The 20,324-nt window shown below is 39.2% G+C and overlaps 1 protein-coding gene across 4 annotated transcripts in view; it reads right to left on the reverse strand.

The window, feature by feature from the left end:
- Window positions 1-20,324, reverse strand: part of SDK1 (sidekick cell adhesion molecule 1) — a 427,429-nt gene that overhangs the window by 181,235 nt on the left and 225,870 nt on the right. The window lies entirely within an intron of this gene.

A 20,324-nucleotide genomic window follows, 5' to 3' on the forward strand; every position in this document is an offset into this window, starting at 1 on the left:
GACCACAAGCTTTAATATTCGAAAGGTAGTAAGTGTAACTGTGATAGCATTAAGATCAATTTTCATTACTGGTGCCACGATTACCTTTCATTCAATCCCCAAGACACTTCCTTCTAAAGAGGAAGTGTTTGCAAAACAAGTTCTATTATTGTACGTTTGTACTTTCTTGGTCAAAAAGAGCAGCTGGAGAGTTAACTTCTAACAGACCTCAATCTTCTTTTAAAATTGATTTTTGTAAATGAAAACTGTAGTCTCACTGTTTCAATACCTTAACAGAAGTGGTAAAGTTGAAACATATATCTAAATCTGCTTAAATAAAAGGTAAAAGCAGCCAAAGTCTCTGCAAGAACAGAATCTGTAGCACAAATTTCATCTAATTACTTTCCTGCTATTGGAGGGTCCTCAAATGTGCTCTGGTGTCTCTTGTTCCGTTCCTAAGACACATTCCCAATTAATTGCTCAAAGACTGAAGTGCTTCGGTGTCGTGCTCAATATAGGATATCTCAGCGAAATATAATGACCTGTTATATACAGAAGGTCAGATCAGATTACTGCATACTTTCATACAGCTTCAGGTTAAGAAATCCATCATCAAAAGAAATGCTTCAATATCTATGGCAACAACTCTACAATATCCTCACCATTGAGCACTACAGCCATCTACGGCTAGAGCGAGCGCAACAAAAGCAAGTGGCAGTGAGGGTGTCATCTACCTCGCCAATTCTCAGCCCAGCCCAAGCCCAAGGCATACTCTGGAACAGCGTGGGGAATGCTCCTGAATGCCTGCGCTGGGTCTACAGGTACATCACACCAAAGGAAAGTCTGTTATCGTTGCTGTGCCCCCGTAGTGCTAGTAATGGCAAATAAACTGTGTCATATTTCTCAGGAATTTCCAAATAAAATTTCCTCTCCATTATGAGCTCAGTGGACAACAAAAGCGTGAAACTATTTCATGGATGAAAATAATAGATATAAAATTCACAAAACCAAGAAAGCTTGACGTCTTCCTTAACATCATATTGAGGCTGAATTGGGTTTCATGGTGGTTTAAACAATATAAACCCACTTTAAAAAAAAAAGATAACATCATCTTGAGTGACTTAAATCTACAAAAGTGAAGAAATTAGCCAATCTGATTGTACGGATCATTTCTCAACGTTCCATTTAGCTTTTAATTACCCAACAGACTGTAATAGCTGCTTTGGAGCTATTACACTCCATCGTGTCAATTTGGCTGCTACAAATGCACAGCACAAAGTCTTCAAGCTAAAAATCATTATGAAATTATTGTTGAAAAAGATTGTTGGGCATGTGCAATAGCTAGCTTTTGAACTTGTATGTTTTGCAATTTCTCTCTTTTATAAATAGCTAAAGCAATTAGATGCTGTTATGGAGCTATTCAAAACCTTTCAGTTTTGAGATCCAAAGCATTCCTTGAGTTATAGAACTGTAAAAATTCAGTTAAATTGGCAAAGTTCTGTTTGCAGTCTGTCATAGCGTCATATTTTCTCTTTACTTCTGTACACAATCTATTCAAGTCATATTTTTTACATAATGTTCCATCAGATAAAACACCAGAAAATATTTTAGAAAGTAACTGTGAGAAATCTTTGAAAAAATCACTAGAAGCTACACCACACCAAGAAACAGATGCACGTATAGATGAACAAAATTCAAAGCATTAAGTAGCACACCTAGCCTTTCCTAGACACTAGATTAAAAAGGGAAAGAAAGGATTTAGGAACGTGAGAATGCAAAGATAAATGAAGCTTCATGTAAATCACAAGCCTAAAATAACAAGGCAATTGTATTGGTGGCATTTGCAGAGAACGAGCAATTAAATGGTTTATGGATTTGGAGAAAGCAAGTTGTATCTAGGCGAGACCTTTACTCAGCTGTGCTTCCCAAATCATGGAAATTCCAGCTCAAAGCACAGAATAGACTCAAACTGGAATGAAGTCTTGTCAAGGACACGGACCAGGACTTCACAGAGCAACAGTTCACCAAACAAAATGAAACAGACTGTCACTGTCTCAAAGATCTTGCAGAGCAAGTATGAGACAGAAGTCCCCCTCCCAAAGATGATACAGCCAAAGAAAGCAGAAGGAAATTATTCAACTCTATTTGACAGCACATTAACTTGCTGGATCATGCTCAAAGTGTCTTGTAGGCATCCCAGCACAGAAACACTTCCAGAAGGCGTTTTGTAGTACTAATTAGGCAGATTCACAGGATTAGGTTTTTTTCTTGAGTATGAGTCAGGAGCAGCATAGGAATTAGCACAGGTAGGACTCTGAAAAGAGAACAAGAAGGTAACGGGCTGGCAAAGGGCTGACCGGAGCCAGGAGCTGATCTCTCCTTGCTGCCTCCAGGATGGGAAAGGCCATAAACACCTCAACAGTGGGGAAGAGGGAGGCAAACTGTGGGACACAACACGAGTGCAAACGTCAAAGCAATAGCCAAGAGCAGCTTTCTGAAGTCCTTAAAAAAAAAAAAAAAAAAGGCATTGCAGTAATTGAAATATGAGTTGTTAAGAGCTTTGACAAGAGTTTTAGATTTATTGGAAAGGCTGTATCATCACAGGACTATTAAAAGTAAGAGGAATTTGTAAATAATAGATACAACATATATATGAGGGATCTAGAAAGATGACAAAGTAATTTCTAGGCAATGATATCCTTTGGGACAAGCAGCATGTTTACATTCCCTGGGGAATCGGAAAAGAATGAGAGGAAGAGGTGTGGCAGGATCTGTAAGAACTGCTATGGCCAGATAAATCTGAGTTTTCAAAAGCGGTTGACAAATAGCTGATAAGTATCAAATAGATTAAGAGGAAGGGCAAAAAAGATACCCCCAGAAAGCTGAAATAGGGATAAGGTGGGAGTTCTCTGAAAGAATTATTAGATTGATAAGAAATCAAGCAAGAATGGTGTCAAGGAAGCAGAAGTGGTCAAGATTTCAAGGAAGATATGGACTAAAGCATCAAAAGAGATTACCGCTTCTTTTGTTACCTGAACTGGTCTTAAGGACCAATAGCAAAAAGCAAAAGACGAGGTAAAATGAGCCTCTGTACTATCAACTTTTACATAAAACTAATAAAATTAAATGTCTTGGATAAACTGTGTACTTAAAATACCAAGAAGTTCACAAAATTCCCTTTTATTATTTCAGTATTTGAGTATTAAGAAAACCAAGAGAAGAATAAAAGGTTTAGAGAAGAAAGGTACAGAAAGCAAGTCCTTGGAAAGGGCTGAAACACAGGACCACAATTTTGAAATGGATGCAAAAATGACTAGCAAACAAAGCATCGAAGGTGAAACATGACTGGGGTGACACAGAGAAACTTACTGAAATACTTTCATTATACAACATAGAAATTAATGCTATGAAAAAAAATTAAGGCATCAAAAGTTTTCATTCCTATAGCCTTGTATTTTAATGATGCTGACTGGCTTTCTAACATGCAGACATATTACTAGCAAAGTCAGTTCACCAGAAAACAGACAACGCCTTTGTAGGCAGAGAACAATTTGGGTGTCTGTAACTCTGCTTGAAAAACAATTCTTTTATAAGAGGTGGCTAGGAAACGCTATTGTTGGGGAGAGAAGTAACAACACGGTATGACAGTCTATTTTTGTTTTGTCTTTAAAAATGTAAGAAAAACTAATCCTGCAATTCTGCACGTTGTTTGCTGAACACAGACATAAAGTACCGCACACTCCACAGAAACCTGCTGATGCAGCACGGTGCCAGAGCCAGGCACATAGCGTGCGTGGCATTTCCTACAACACAAAAAGAAACAGTTCTTCCACTGCTACTTTCAGGAAAAATTAACAATATTCTTCGACAGCTTTTCAGCTGTCCAAAATATTCATTTTTACCAGTCTCCTCTCTTATTTCTCTTTCAAAGAAATTTTACCTCCCAGCTCACGGAGGTACAATACACAATTTAGGATGTACATCTCAGAGGGATCTATAACTAAAAAAACAGGCTTAACTTCTACCTGTTGTTAACAAGTAAATATGAGGGAATAAGAACAAGTAAAATTACTTCTCAGAATACAATAAGAATCAGCATTTTGATTATCAAGCATGAAAAGGTGCACAGCTCAATACAACGGACAAATACACGCAGTGAGATAGCTAAACTCCCATTATGCTGGATAGAGATGTGTTTTGAGTAACAAATACAACATGCAATGCTTTTTTTAGCCTCTGTGCTCTTCAGGTGAAAGTTAATTTAAAAAGGTCACTGTCAACATAGAAAAATGTGTCCTTGCTCAAAAATACCTCTTTAATGCTTAGCTATCATCATTTAAGATCCAGGTTGTGCAGACTGGTTTTGCAATTAAACCACACTTTTTTTTTTCTTTCTTTCTTTCATAGAAATCTGAACCAACACGCTTCTCTCACCATTGTTACGGCCCAATGTCTGTCACCTGATGCTCGCAGAGTTGCCAGTATGCTGACGTGTATATGAGATTTTCTCCCTGAGGTGCTCAGAAGAGAGAGTCTTGCACATTTCTATTCTCAGTACCAAGCTGAAGCCACAACTTTTAATGGACGTGCCCGGGAAGGAAAGCGAATCTGCTTCTCACTCTCAGGACCAACTCAGGTCACTGTTTCAACCTGTTAACTTTGGGGTTTGGCTATCAGTCATAAACACCTAACATTTCTTTCCTAGATTAACACTTCTACAAATATCCTAAACATTATCTTTATTTTGACTTTAACAAAAAAAATAATTAAAGTTTTTATGTTTGCAGACTGGTTTGGTACACACTTTATAATATCAGTCACAGATACAAAAAAAAGGCCTAGTTCAACTCTTGAAAATATCGTGAAGTTATTTCAAAATATTTGGATGATAGCATGAAAGAACATCTTTCAGAAACTCTTGATTTAAATAAAACCTTTTAATACTAATGGCAAAGGCATAATAAATCTCACCAGTGCTCATCTGACTGACCTGTAGAAAATCCAACAGAACTATAGCACAGGTACACTGAGAGATTCAGATTTTTTTCAGAATGAGAACTGAATCCATACCCTGGATGACATTTTGGGATCTGGGAAGTACAATCCAAGATTGAATAGAAAATTGCACCTCATGATGTAATTTTAATTGTATTTTCCACAAGATTACTTGCTCTAGCATTAATGTTAAATCAGCACATATTATGCAGCTAAAAGTCCACATGAAAATTCAGTGAGATGCAGAATCCTTTTTCATTTCACCCCTTAAACTATTGTGCAATTTGTTATGAAACAGATCACCAAAATTATAATTACAAAAGTACCTGTACTGTACAGAACAGAAGCTAAAACATTCCCTACATATAATCTTGCAGCATAATTAGGGCAACTGTGGATTACAAGTGATACACAAACCACACAATAAATAACGCACATAATTTTTAGGTTAGCACTGCTGACAGCATTTAACTTTAGCACTGCTGCAAGACTCTGATCTAACATCAATATAACTGACTGCAACCCTTTTGCTTAATTGCCATCTATAGAAGAATGTAATTAGACCAAGAAATATTAAAATAGTTTTAATGGTTAACATAAAGCTTCATAAAAACAATCACTGCTGGTTCAGGGACACAATCAATAGCCTTTAGTTTGAAAAATATTGTGGTTGCAATTATAACTAGACTGGTGTTCAATCCATCCTCTCTCCTTTTTCATAAAAATCAGTATCTTGAAGAATGTTTCTATGGCACTACATGCACTGTAATTTTTCACTCTTTCTCTAAATCTCAGAAAATGTGCTGTAGATGGCCCCAGGAGCAAACACAGCAAAGATGAAGTAAAACTCGAAAAGGAGCTGTCTAGTTTAATCTATGAATGTTCACAGCAAGGGCTTCGTGTAGAAATTTGTAATCAGGATTTCCACAAATGATGGTGGCAAGGTTTCATTGGAACTGGTGTTCTTGTCATCTGCAGAGCCCGTCACAGCAACCTGCAAGCATTTGCTGCTTCTCTGATTTGAGAATCCCCAAGCATTATGTTTCTCCCCAGTGCCCAAACACACATACTATATCTTTCTGTTTAGAAACCACCCTGACTTAATAGCCACGCATTTGTTATGCTCTGCAGGGAGAGTGCAATATATACTCAAACAAGCTGCTGTAGTTTCAAAATGCTAACCAAAAACCTACCAAATTAAATCTGTCCAGGATACAAGTTACTGTGTCAATGAGGAGCAAAGTCTTTGCATCGGTGATGGGTAGGCGAGGGACCAGGGGAATGCCTGGGAAGGAACACCAGTTATCAGAGTTTCTAACAAAGATAACTTCACTCTAAACAAATACCATAGAGACTATGGGTCTTGTTTCTTAAGCACAATCGTGGAATAAAAATACCTCAGAAGCAGGAAAACAAAAGCTATCCTCCAGCTACCCCTTTTCTCTAATCTTTTATTTAATTTGTATACAATTACTTCAATGTAGTTAGCTTTACAAGGAACGGGGTGGAATTTTCATAGAAATTTCAGGTAGTCCAGGACACTTCAGCATATCTGCTGAATGGCAGTGACTCTCATGAAAAAAAAAAAAAGAAATGGTGACCTACACTTATCTGTGGTTACCTAACAGAATCACATCCTGATGCTGATTCTCATCCACAGTACTAGAGAAAAAATATACACACAGCTTCAAAGGTTACCTTTTCTTGCACTTGCCAGACCTCAGACAACAGCTAGTTCAAAAAAATTCTCCATCAAATGAAAAAGTAACTCAAACAAGGATAATCAAGTTAAACTGGTACAAGAAAGAGGAGAATCAGTTCCTTGTTGTCCTCCTTACATCAACCAAATCCTTCAGGCAGTTTTCACCCTAGTTTTCAGTGATGTTTTCTCACCTTTTATTCTTTCCAGTCTCATATTTGCCTGGTGTATAGCCTGTATAGGAACAACGTGTTCAGAAGCATCATCTCTTAAAGCACACTCAACAGAGGGTCCTCTTTGCACATTTTTATCTAGAGCATCATCTCACTATCTAAGGTAGCTCTTCTCAGCATTACGTTTACAAGAGGCTTCAAAGTTTGAACTAATGATAGTTAGTGCCATGAGATTATCATCATCCTAAACGTGAGGGATTCTCAACAGTGACGGGGAACCAACACGACCAAGGCACCCGCAGCCCTCGTGGTATGTTCTGTACCAGACCACTTGGCCCCACTGGTACCAACACTGGAGCGAGGAAGAAGTGCAAGCAGCATGTCTTTCCACTCTCCCTAGCAAAGAGCTACAGCAGAGAATCATCATTTGGTGTGGGTCAGTGGATCCTAGAGAAGAACCAGAGGAGAAAAGGAATTATGCTGGAATATGAGATTTGGCTGAGATTTGGGCTGAAACCTCCATGGGGCAATCTCAGCTTCCAGAGCCAGATCAGACCAGCTGGGGTCAACACAGAAAAGACAGAGTGACCTCTTGCCCAAAAGGTTTCATATTAACACTGCTATCATGGGATACATTGTAACTTCATGGTCATGATATATTAAAATAGGCCATTTATCTGCATAATTTGGAGCTTGAACAGTAATCATTACCTTCTCAACATTTCTTAAAAGCAATTAAAAAATTGCTTGCAAATCAAAATGCAAACACTTCAATAGCACATAGAAATTGTTCTTCCCCAATAATTTATTCATATTTTGCAATTTCATCTTAAGGTGATGTGTGTAGGAGGAATGGGAGGGTGGAAGACAGAGATGGGTTTTATATCAACAATTCCCATTAACATTGATGGGAAATGCACCCATAAGAACTCTGGTCACTGATGCTTTTCTTTACTCATTAGGTAATTTCCAGCATTTTAAGGCTTCTGGTTTATGTTCTCTGCCCTATAATTTCCAATGTAGTGTTTAGATTCTGCCAAAAAGCTTCATTGTGTGCTAGCTGCCTCTCGCAAGTAAATAGCATTGTGATGAACTTAGAAATATCTATTTCTCCCATAATTGGTTGGTACCAGTCAATGCAGTCCAGCAACAGAAAAAATGAGGAAAACACATTGCAAAAAATTAGCTGATTCAAATACTTCCTGAAAATATAGATGTTCTACTACACATTCTCATTACCAGCAAAATACTAAGGAAAGAGTATGATTCTGTCATCAAAAATAGCTGTCCCCAGCTTGAAAACTAAGGGACGAAGATCTGTATGTACATTATTGCTTTCTGGTAAGGGGAAATAAGCACCAAGGTAAGTTGTTCAGTGATCTTGTGGACAGCACGCTGGATAAAGTAGTCACAGTTCACTTGAACATCCATAATAAAATATTTTGTCTACAATGAAATCTGTGAACACCATTCGTTTTTCATTTTATTTATGTATTTATTCTTAAAGAATTTGACCCTCTGATTAACCATTTCTATAAGACCGCCTAGCGCGCTATGCCCTATGCCAGGGATTACTGGATCGGGGAGAAAGGGACTATTCCTTCCAAAAACACTGAATGTTTTTCAAGATGGGAACACAAAAAATTCAAGGTAATATATGTTCAAACCACTGATCTTCCGGGATCAGTACATCTGGTCTTCAAGTGTATTACCCAGATCAAGTCACAGTCGCTGCTGATAATCATCCTTCAACAGACCAATGCAGATCAATTTTGATCTGCTAAGTGCTTCTACCTTACTTTATTATACCATTGTCCCCTAAAGATGACAGATTCTGAGGTATTTTAACAGAAATTATTTGACACAGCTCTTAAAAATTCTATAAAATAATTATCCTTGTGTGGTATATAGGAGTCAATTTTGTTAAGTGAGAAGAGCATGGGAATGGGAATTACAAAATGTGATTTCTAACCTTGCTTCTGCCCCTGATTCTAACTAAGTGATCTTAGGCTAATCACTTTTATCTTTCTGTGCATCGCTTTCCTCATTTTGATATTGGAATTAATGACATGCACCTTGGTAAAGACTTTTGAGGAATACTGATGAAAAGCATTAGATATGAATCAGGCCTTATTATTAATAATAGTAAATTGCGTTGGGATCCTTGGATGATAAGTGCTATTTAAATTCAAAGAAAATATTAGTACTTTAATTGCTTCATCTTTCAGATCTACCCCAGTTTTACTCACTCACACACTGACAGGTAAATTGAACTCAAATTACTTCATAGCAGATACACAAAGTTCTAAGTGTAAAAAAGATACTAAACCCCTTACATTATTACTGTTGCAGCTTCCGAGGCTTTAGAACATCTACTTTGTACTGTTGAAGATCTCACATGGCAAACATCCAAATTTATGCTGCTGTTAGGATATTCAGTATTAATGGAATCTTCTCCACAAATGCTGAAATCCACAAATTCCATCTAACTTCAGACCCTCCATTTATGCAACATTTTGTCAAAGTCATTACAATTGTGATGAAACTGCTATTGTTTTGAAATTATATACTGAACAAAATGTCATTATCAAGTAGTTTCACCGAGTGGAGAACAGAGCCATAGTCTATTAATGTATTGCCATTGATTTATTCCCTAATGTGCCCTATATTTTCATATGCAAAACCCTTTGTAAAATCCACAGCGTCTATTAGTGCAATTATCCAACATAACTACTCTGCAGGGCACAGCTCATTATGTTTCTTTTTTTGCTTTTAGTGCTGAATGCTGCCAATAACATCCGGGCTACAGGAGGGCAGACTTCTGCATGTGATGACAATAAGAAAACAAGCACAGTGCTGGCTTTGGTCTGCTCTAAACAGGAGCTTCACCCACTGTCTTCATAACAAACTGCAGAGAAAACAACTGTAAACTGATATTATCTTCTCAGCAGTGTGCAGTGATAGAGAAAGAGGCAATGGGCACAAACTGAAATACAAGAAATTCTGTTTAAGCATAAGAAATTTAATTTTATTTATTTATTTATTTTTTTACTGAAAGGTTGATCAAGCACTGGAAAAGGTTGCTCACAGACGCTCAGGACTCTCCATCCTTGGAGATGCTCAAAACCCAACTGGACACAGTCCTAAGTGACCTGCTCTAGGTGACTTGCTTGAGCAGGGGGTTGGACTCCAGAGGAGCCTTCCGGCCTTATCCATCCTGTGATTATTAATTCCTCTCAGATTACCAGGTTGTGACCATCCAGGTTTCAGCTGGGAGAGAGTTAATTTTCTTCCTAGTAGCTGGTATGGGGCTGTGTTTTGGATTGAGGATGAGAGTAACGTTGATATCACACTGATGTTTGAGTTGTTGCTGAGCAGTGCTTGCACTGGTCAAGGACTTTTCAGCTTCCCATGCTCTGCCGGGCGCACAAGGAGCTGGGAGGGGGCACAGCCGGGACAGCTGAGCCCCGCTGCCCAAAGGGCTATTCCAGCCCATAGGGCGTCATGCCCAGTATAGAAACTGGGGGAGCTGGCTGGGGCAACGATCACTGTGTGGGGCCGGGCTGGGCATCGGTCAGTGGGTGGCGAGCAATTGCATTGTGCACCACTTGTTTTGTACATTATTTTATTATTATTATTTTCTTTTCCTTTGCTGTCCTGTTAAACTGTCTTTATCTCAACCTATGAGGTTTACTTTTTTTCCCCATTCTCTCCCCATCCCACCGGGGGGAAGGGTGAGCGAGCAGCTGTGTGGGGCTGTTGCCGACTGGGGTTAAACCATGACAGTGACCTATATTCACGACTGGAAATTAAAGAGAGCAGCTGCAAACACTTAGAACCCTGACCGGTTATGAGAATACATCCTGCTATAAAACACTGCAGAGAAAACTTTATTTTTCCTGTTTACCCATCCTCCACCTGAGTGAAGTAAAGCATAAACATGGCTCTTTTTAGCCATTCTAATTCCGGCAAGACAGCAACGACAGACTTAATTACTAATCAGTTTGAATCAGAAATTATCAGACCAAATGCAGAGTGCTGTATCACTCACGCAGTTTAATACACAGTTTAATACGGCCAGAACCAAAATTTTCTGTATTTCAGAAATATCTCTTTTCCTCAAAATTATCTAGCCAGAGACCATTACCTTACTACAGTGTTCCCTTCCAGGAACATTATTTCTTCATTATAACCCAGATTCCAGGTTGAAAATGAGAAGAGGAAACCTCACTAGTTGCGCGAGTCTCCATTAATTATTGAAGAATCCCTGCCTGCCCCAGTGCCATGTTCAGACAGCTTGTCTTTGCGCTTCTCAGAAGCAATGAGAACTCCATGGGAAAACAGTAACACATTTTTGTTTAGTTTAATAACAAACCAAATCAATTAGATTAGCAATGATGGCCTTGGCCCCTGGCACTTCTGAGGAACTTCGGGGGAATTAACAAGCGACCAGCATTTATGGCCTAAAGCAAAACTCCTGCAGGAGGTAGGTATCTAAATGAGTAGCCGAATTTTCAGTAGTATTTGCTTCTCAATGGAGAAGAAAGTGAGAATAACTAAGCAGAGAAATTTGGATAAAACAAACTTTTTTTTCCCCATCAAACAATAATAATTAAGCCCTTTTTTGTCATTTATCAAAACTGTGACACCAGACTAAGCAGCTGTCATTTCTGTTCAGTGTAACTTCTGCATTTCAATGGAAATGATTTTGGAGTTCAGGACTCGTACATTTTTTATAGTTTAAGGTGCTGCTACAACAAAATCAGCAAATCAAATAAAGCTAGCATGCCATTTGGGGCTTGAACCATATGCCCTATGCAAGATCTTAAGTATTGCTAACATCCATTTCATTTTCCAAAACAAATTTTAAAAAACCCATGCATATGTGGAAAAAAGAATAATGATTTGCAGTACCTATTTTCTACCTATATAGAAGGATATGGACAATGAGAAGTGCATTATTTAAAAAACAAAAGAGCTATGTCCCAACCACAGTCAGGCACAATAAATATTTCATCCACTTTTATAATTGGGTTCATTTAAAATACTATCTACACACAAAACATTGCATTCAAAATGTATTGTGCAGAATAACTACCATTTGTTTTGGTCACATCACAATATCACTCAAAAAAACATTAGGGTTGGGTTTGGGTTGGTTTTTTTTTTTGGCTGTGATGCTGTAAAACACCATCTTCTCCCTGAGAGAAAAAAAATGATGTTGTAGAACATATAATTCATCTTGCCCCTGGATAAAATGACTGCTATGAAACAACCCAAAAACTTCCACCACAGAGATAAAACAACGTATGTTATTGCAAGAAAATCTAAGTTCCTTGACAGCACCTTATCTAAACCTAATGGTTAAATCCCAAATAGTATCTTGAATAATGATTTTTCTTCACCCTCCTAAGAAAGAGTGAAATTATGCAATATTATAAATCTAAGATTCCCAGAAAGAAAAGGTTTGTCACCTATACCTTGAAAGCTTGTACTTTAAAGCCCTGATTAAGTATGTCGGCAGTTGCTAAGCTAACCGGTCTGGCCAGGTACTGCAACAGGCAGGACAATGCCACGGCGGATACAACTCTCACGCAGTAACACTAAACTTAACAGAACTGTGCAATGAAAAGCCTATTCCTTTGAATTCTTGGCTTTTACTGGATTAAGTGAAAATCTTAACATGGATTTTATCTTGTTCTACTTTAGTGTGTGCTTGTATTTTTTAAGTTGTATTTAATATTTTTCTGTCAGAAGTTAGCAGTGAGGGAGACTGGCATGCTGGGGATCTGTATGAAATGGAGTATCCAGTGGTGTTTTCTTTTGGTTTGGTTTTTTAAACTCCCGTTGACTTGAAATAGGAGGCATCATGGTTTGCATGCTGTGGATTGCAACATAACAAAAACCAGTCAAAAGTTAGAAATTCCTAACAGATGCTTCTAGAAAGGGTTTGTTTTGCAGAAGACAAAAGTGTTAATATCCTCTACACATTTCTTAACTTTTAGATGTTATCAACCATGAATGCGAGAAGCAAGAACACACAATAATCTCATAGGATTAACCGAAATGTTGGCTATAGGGACAAAACTGAAAATTCCCTAACACTTTTTTCTCCAAACACAAATACAGCTGATACGTTTTCTCATGAGATGGGCCCACTATTAACATCAACTTTCATACGAGTGTCAGCTCTGCCTTTGTAGCACTTTTAGACTTCAGTCTCAGTGACAGACATATCTTTCACCATTTCTAATCTTGAAAGCATTGCAAAATTAAGTTAAACGTGATAGTAAGCAACATTATTTACAGCGTCGGCTTTTTAAGGTGCTCAGAATGTCAGCTTTCAAAAAACAGCTAAAAAGCTTTTTCACCTTAGTTCAGAAACAGCAAAAACACACTTTTTAGGGGGTTTTTTTTTGAGAGCTAAAATTGTGGCAGACTGAAGTCACACCAAAAAACGTATTTTGGGGTCCCGTAGCCTCTCTCTGGTCTGTGCGTCTGTCTGGCATGTCAAGACCTACTGACGATGGGCATATGTTTTCACCATTACTTGTTACAATCCTTCTGCCCTCCTGTTCACCTGCTTCTCCCCAGAAACAGCCTTTTGTTGCTATTGTACAAGCCCTGGCTGATTGGTGGCACTCTCTCTCCCCCAGCATTTTCCAAAAATAGCCTTTGTCAGCTGTGGCCGTCCTGCCGCCCTAACCAGCTGTTAGAAAATGATCAAAATGGGCCAATTATTACTCCAACCAAGAAATATTCTTCTACCAGGAACAAGAAATCACATGCGTATTGCCAGCCCCAAAGTACGCAAGGAAAATTACGTTCATTAAAAATCTTTTCGTAATGACATCCTTACTATCAAAAGGCTCAGGGATGATTGACCTTGGTGTCCAGGATTAAGCCAGCATTATTTTTCTTGATTACCAGCAGCAGAATAGTGGGGAAATTATAAAGCCATTGAGAGGATTAATACAGCCGTGATCTCTCTCTCCTGGCTCTTTATCTCAAGCGATTAAAGTTCTCTAGAGAAAAAAAAAAAAGAAGTCATGTAGCATACGCCTGCTGCCATGGAGAGATACAGTATCAGCTCCATGCATCAGCTCCCCATGACAGCCAGGGCAAAGGTTAATTATGCATTCTGTATATAGTTTTAATCACTTTAATCAGATCACCGCTCTGCTCCATCTCAGGCTATAACTTTCTAAAAGCAAGAGAAGCACTTCAGGCATGGCAACGTTTGTTTTAAAAAAGGGGAGGGGGAGGAAGAGGAGGAAACACGCTACATTAACCACAAACAAAAAAGGCGGTGCAAAAACCTATCGACCGAACAAGAAGACTAAGCCCAATCATTTGTGTGAACAGAGGCAGAATGGCACAGAGCGGTCAAACAGAGGACGTAAGGTCCTTTTCCAATTTAGAGATATACCCAGATAGCTTTCTGAGATGCTGGAACAAAGCACGGTCTCGACACACAGTCTTCATGCTTCTCTCCACCTTTGTCTCCGCTTTCAGAGCCTTACTCTAGCAAAGGCAAGGAAAACAAGTGGAATAATTGCACAGTAACAGGAAAAGCCGTGTTTAAAAGAGACGGAACTAACTGGTTGGAAATCACAGGAATCATAGCTCTCTACTCTGACATGGGAACAAAGGACTGCTCCTTTTAAAACTTCTGCTGTGATTATTATAAGCTCTATTCAATGTTTTGTGCTTACATCTTATGCAGACAAATCTCTCATTTATGGGCATTTGATTTGAGAAGAAAGAGTTGAATAGGGCTCTGTTTTTTTAATTAAGGAATATTGGCCCTCAGGATGGGAGGAAGTGCCATCCTTGGAACGAAGTGGGAGAGAGAAGTCTGCCTTTGTTCCCTCCAGAGCATACAGAGACATTGTTATATTCTATTTAAATATTGTCACAATGGGTGGCGTGAGGGGAGCGGTCAGGCTTCTTGCCAGCAGCCAATATTTATTACATCATAAAAAAATGTCAAACATGGACAGGTTCTAACTTTTAACAATATGATCTCTAAGCCAAACTTATCCTGATTACAAGGCTCTTCCACATCACCAGACAGCATTTTAATACAAGGCCACATTTTGCCTGCCAGGTATAGTTTTCAGGGTACTTTACTTTTATATATCAGAAAGCAGAACACCAAGGATGTCATTTGGTCCCAGATAAGCTCCTTTTTATAAAAACATCCAAAATATTTGACAATTCTTGTGAACTAAAAGCTTCTGCAGTGTTTTATTGAGCAAGGAGAACCCTTAACATTAATTTATTTCCCTTTACTTCACAGCAGCCCATCAATTCTTCTCTGTATAATGCTTTGGATATACCTTGCTATTAACAGGGGACTTTAAAAGTGTGTAAAGATAATTTATTAATTTTATTTTTAAATCCAGCCATCTGGAGCTATGAACACATTTAGCAAATTACATAATAAGACCAATATCTAACAAAATCCTCCCACGCCTGCCCAGAGAACTCCATCATCCAATAAACCAACTCAACCTTAATCCTAAGGCTGTCATATTCTGTTGGTCCTAGCTTTTTCCCCAGGTGATTTTGCTGCATGAAAAAGCCCACATCTGAATTCCTTTTATTTCTACTTTTTTTTCATAATCAAGGACCTATACATTTTACCTTGAAAAATACCTGGTATGATACAAATAAACAAAAAAAGAAAATTCACATGGTTTGGGGGTCTGGAAACAGGAAGGAGACACACCAGAAAAAATTTTCTATGCCTGTTTCTAAAGACAGTTCCAGATCTCTGACCTCAAACCTTCACAGAAATACCTGGCTCTGGAAGTCGTCTCTTTGGAGCTACATCTTCCCATGCACAGATGGAGAGTAAGGTTTTTTTAACAGTTACCGGGCATCCACATACTAAAGGTGGCATAAGACAAACCATGTCTTCTCACTGTCTTAGCAAGTTTGAAAATTGATGCCACAGATAGTAGATAGCCTTTCAGCAGCACCTATTTTTCCATGGAAGAAGTTGTCACTGTTAGGAGGCAGGAAGTTCTGGTCAGTTTTTTAATAGATTTCTTCTTCACCTGTATATTTCTGAAGCCAAAAACCTCAAGCTACTGGAAGTGAAAGATTTCAAAATTATTTTTCTGACATTAGTTGATATAACAAACATTTGACTTTCCAAGGAAAACTGTATGATGAGAGCATTGGTCATGTCCGATGTATGGTGGAGTTTCTGTTCACAATCTGATGGAGCTGACAAAAAGATAACAGGATAATTTCAGGGTTCTGTCAAAACCAGAGTTAATAAGGTGTCCTGGTTTTGGCTGGGAGAGAGTTAATTTTCTTCCTAGTAGCTGGTATGGGGCGGCATTTTGGATTTAGGATGAGAGTAACGTTGATATCACACTGATGTTTGAGTTGTTGCTGAGCAGTGCTTACACTGGTCAAGGACTTTTCAGCTTCCCATGCTCTGCCGGGCGCACAAGGAGCTGGGAGGGGGCGCAGCCGGGACAGCTGAGCCCCGCTGCCCAAAGGGCTATTCCAGCCCATAGGGCGTCATGCCCAGTATAGAAACTGGGGGAGTTGGCCGGGGCAGCGATCGCTGCGTGGGGCCGGGCTGGGCATCGGTCAGTGAGTGGTGAGCAATTGCATTGTACACCGCTTGTTTTGTACGTTCTTTTATCATTATCATTATTTTCTTTTCCTTTGCTGTCCTATTAAACTGTCTTTATCTCAACCTATGAGGTTTACTTTTTTTCCCCCCATTCTCTTCCCATCCCACCGGGGAGAAGGGTGAACAAGCGGCTGTGTGGGGCTCAGCAGCAAACTGGGGTTAAACCACGACGTAAGGGCAGGGTCAATTCCAAATGTCACCATCTCTTTATGCAACAAGCACTACTAAGATAAAAACACTAAGATAAAAACAGTCCCAGCTCAAAGATTTTGCAAGTTGATATTATCGCTATCAGAAAAATCACTTTAGAGCTTAGCAAGTAATGAAACACCTTTCAAAAGCAACTTAAGAAGAAGGGAGGTAATAGCAGGAAAAACAACTTTGCTTCTCAGGAAAGATGCTGTTTTCAATAAATAAAACAAATGGCAAAACAAAACAAACCCTATTGCACAGAGAATGACCTTTAAGTGAGCCTAACCTTAGTTCAGTGTAAAGGAAATTAAAGTCTGTGGTACTGATGCAGACAAAGTCAAGAGCATCTTGTGCTGGCAGCAAGAATTCCCATTGCTGCTTTTCTCCTGACCTTTTGCATCTAGTAGGATAAGAGAGGAAACAGAAGGGAGACCGTCTGGATTTCCTGTAGACAAGATGTCTGTTAACATACATCATGACCCGGCTGGTAAATAAAGAAACCTTGTGATAGTCATGGTAGGCAAAAACCTGTACTGCTAATACTATTTCACCAGGTGAGGTAGTAACTCTGCATATACTCCCCATTCTCAATAACCTGCTCATTGTCTCCAGGGGAAATCAGATTTAACATTTATTTGCCCTTTGGTTACTAGAGGAGCAGACTGACTGCAGACTGTCCTTTTTCCCAAGTCATTAGAAAAGCAGCCTTTCTAAGCCTGTTTCTCTTAGAAACTTGTTCTTTCATCTCTTGATACGACATTTGTCCAAAATGTTGTCTGTCCATCAACACAGGAGAGGAAGCTAGCTCTGGCAGAAGAGAAGACCCCTACCTCCCATCAGTTCATTGCCTATTGCAATTTATTCTCTTCCTCAAAATATATGTGCTCTAGACATTTCCTGATCTCACTCAAATGTCTTCTCCCTCCGCACTTCAGTCTGTGTGAAACACTGCCATGGCAAATCTGCTCAAATAGATCCTTCCCATGAATAATTTTAGAATCCTATGAGAAGTGATAGCAGTGAGAAGAAAGAGGAATTTTTGGAATATTGCAAAGATATTCGTGATCAGTAAGAATTCGAAGTCAACAACCCAAAAACACACACAATGAATACATCCCTGAGTTGTTGGGTTTTTTTTTAAACAAGACTCCTCAGCCACTATATTTCCTATATTAAGAGCCTGCATGCTAAAAAACACAAATTACCTTCTTCACAGAACAGTTCCACTGCAACACATTTATCCGAATGGTGCAACACCTAACAGGTACTTTGGATGACACTAAAATAAGAATGTTACTACAGCCACAGAACTGCTGATTCTCTCCTCACAGTAAGTCATAGAATCATAGAGTGCTTTGGCTTGGAAAGGACCTTTACAGGTCATCTAGTCCGACCCTCCTGCAAGAGCAGGGACATCTTCAACTAGACCAGGTTGCTCAGAGCCCCATCCAACCTGACCTTGAATGCTTCCAGGGATGGGGCCTCCACTACCTCTCTGGGCAACCTGTGCCAGTGCCTCACCACCCTCATTGTAAAAAAATTTCTTTCTTAAATCCAGTCTAAATCTGCCCTCCCTTAGTTTAAAACCATTGCTCCTTGTCCTGTCACAACAGGCCTTGCTAAAAAGTCTGTCCCCATCTTTTCTATAGGCCCCCTTTAAGTACTGGAAGGCTGCTGTAAGGTCTCCCTACAGCCTTCTCTTCTCCAGGCTGAACAACCCCAACTCTCCCAGCCTGTCCTCGTAGGAGAGGTGCTCCAGCCCTCAGATCATTTTCGTGGCCCTCCTCTGGACCCGCTCCCACAGCTCCATGTCCTTCTTGTGCTGAGGGCTCCAGAGCTGGACGCAGTACTGCAGATGGGGTCTCACCAGAGCAGAGTAGAGGGGCAGAATCACTTCCCTTGACCTGCTAAGTCCACGACAATTTCATAATTGTTCACGGTACTGTTGACAAACTCATGGCGATACCTGTGCTGCTCAAGTGGTCCGAGAACAAAGTACATCTGTGTTGTAGATGCCAAATTGGGTTACAGTCTGAAACTTGCTCAGTCCTTCAAACGTATCAAGGAATCTCTGTCCAGTTAGACCTCAGCACGCACAGTAAGTGGATACACAACTTATCAATAGCACTTAAAGCCTCAGATGAGCTTAAAATAAGTTTAATTTAAACTATCTTGTACATTCTTGCAGAGAAGAGTATAACTTTGTTTTGGAACTCCTATCTTACTTTGTGATTTGTTGTTCTCTCCAGTCTCCTAATCACAGAAGTCTTCTTTGTGGGATGTGTTTATGTAAGCCTAGAGATGTGCCCATGGCCTAATCTTCACATTTGCAGTACTCCACGCAACATTCTACAAATGCAACAAATTCCCAGTTTTAAACAAGTGCTCTGTTAGATTTTTGGGAAGCTGTGCAAGGAAACCCGACACTGATGACTATCTGTCCTGCTGCGCTTTGTAAGCTCACGTAGCTGGAGTAAAGCAAGTTGCCATTTCTTCTACCTGCAAAAATATCTGACTCTTCAGAATATCACACTCTTCAGAAGAATGAAGTCATTTTCCCCCTTCCTGCCCTGGGCTGGCTTTGGCAACCAAAGACTTTTCCTTGCAAAACTATACTTATTCATCCAGCCAGACTAGGTAACAAAGGCACATAATGTACGTACAGTTATTTCTTGCTTCTGAAGAGGAAGGTGGTGTTCATGGAGGATCCTGCCAGAAGCAACATAACCCAGCAATTCTAGATAGCACACAGTATTGAATTAAAAGAGTATTAACACTAAGGGTCCTTAGGGAGCATCATTTATTTCTTTCAAACATACCTATCATTGTGGATTTTCTTAATTTAAAAATGAAATGCAGCAGACAACACCAGTAATAATTACCTTTATGATAATGCCATAACCCATTTTATGGCTCCAAAAGTCAAATATATTTATTAAATCTGCATAAATTACAATACCATTAAACTCTAATTTACGTGATACTGTGTAAATGAGAGACTGGTTGGGCCATTATACTAGTGTGTTCTAGCAGATAGGATGTAATTTATATTTGTACAGTCACTGTCCTTTTAGTTTACTTCACAATAACATAACTTAAGTTTCAAAATATACTCAGCCATTAATTGAGTATCACCAACACTATAAAATCAGCCTTCTGTAAAGTAAAGGTGGGTGAGGCAGCCTTATCTCTTGCTGCTTAAATAAAGTTCTGTTTTCTTAAGGAGACAGTTTTAATCTCATTCGACTGAAAATTTTGTTCAACAGTCCTTAATAAAGCCAGTACTACCAAGAGACACATATCCTATGTAGAAACGACACCATTTATAGGAGTAAGTTATAGGGCACATTTTTCAAAATCAGCGATTGGTGACAGGCTTGTTTACTGCTCATTAATAAAAAAGAGAGGTATCACTCCTGCTGGATGCCATTAAGGTTTCTTGTTTACTTTTCCTTCCAATTACTGTAATTGACCTATAACTCACCGGAGTTCTGGGCATTTATTCTGAACTTCGCACAGAATGCAGCAACAATCCTTCAGCGTGACAGCTAAATACGTCAGGATTAACGTTCTGCTAAATACTCAAACAGAAATTACACTAGCGTTGTAAGCTGGGGGTTTACGAGAG

The sequence above is a fragment of the Ciconia boyciana genome, chromosome 13 (genome assembly GCF_034638445.1).
Source record: "Ciconia boyciana chromosome 13, ASM3463844v1, whole genome shotgun sequence".
Classification (NCBI taxonomy): domain Eukaryota; kingdom Metazoa; phylum Chordata; class Aves; order Ciconiiformes; family Ciconiidae; genus Ciconia; species Ciconia boyciana.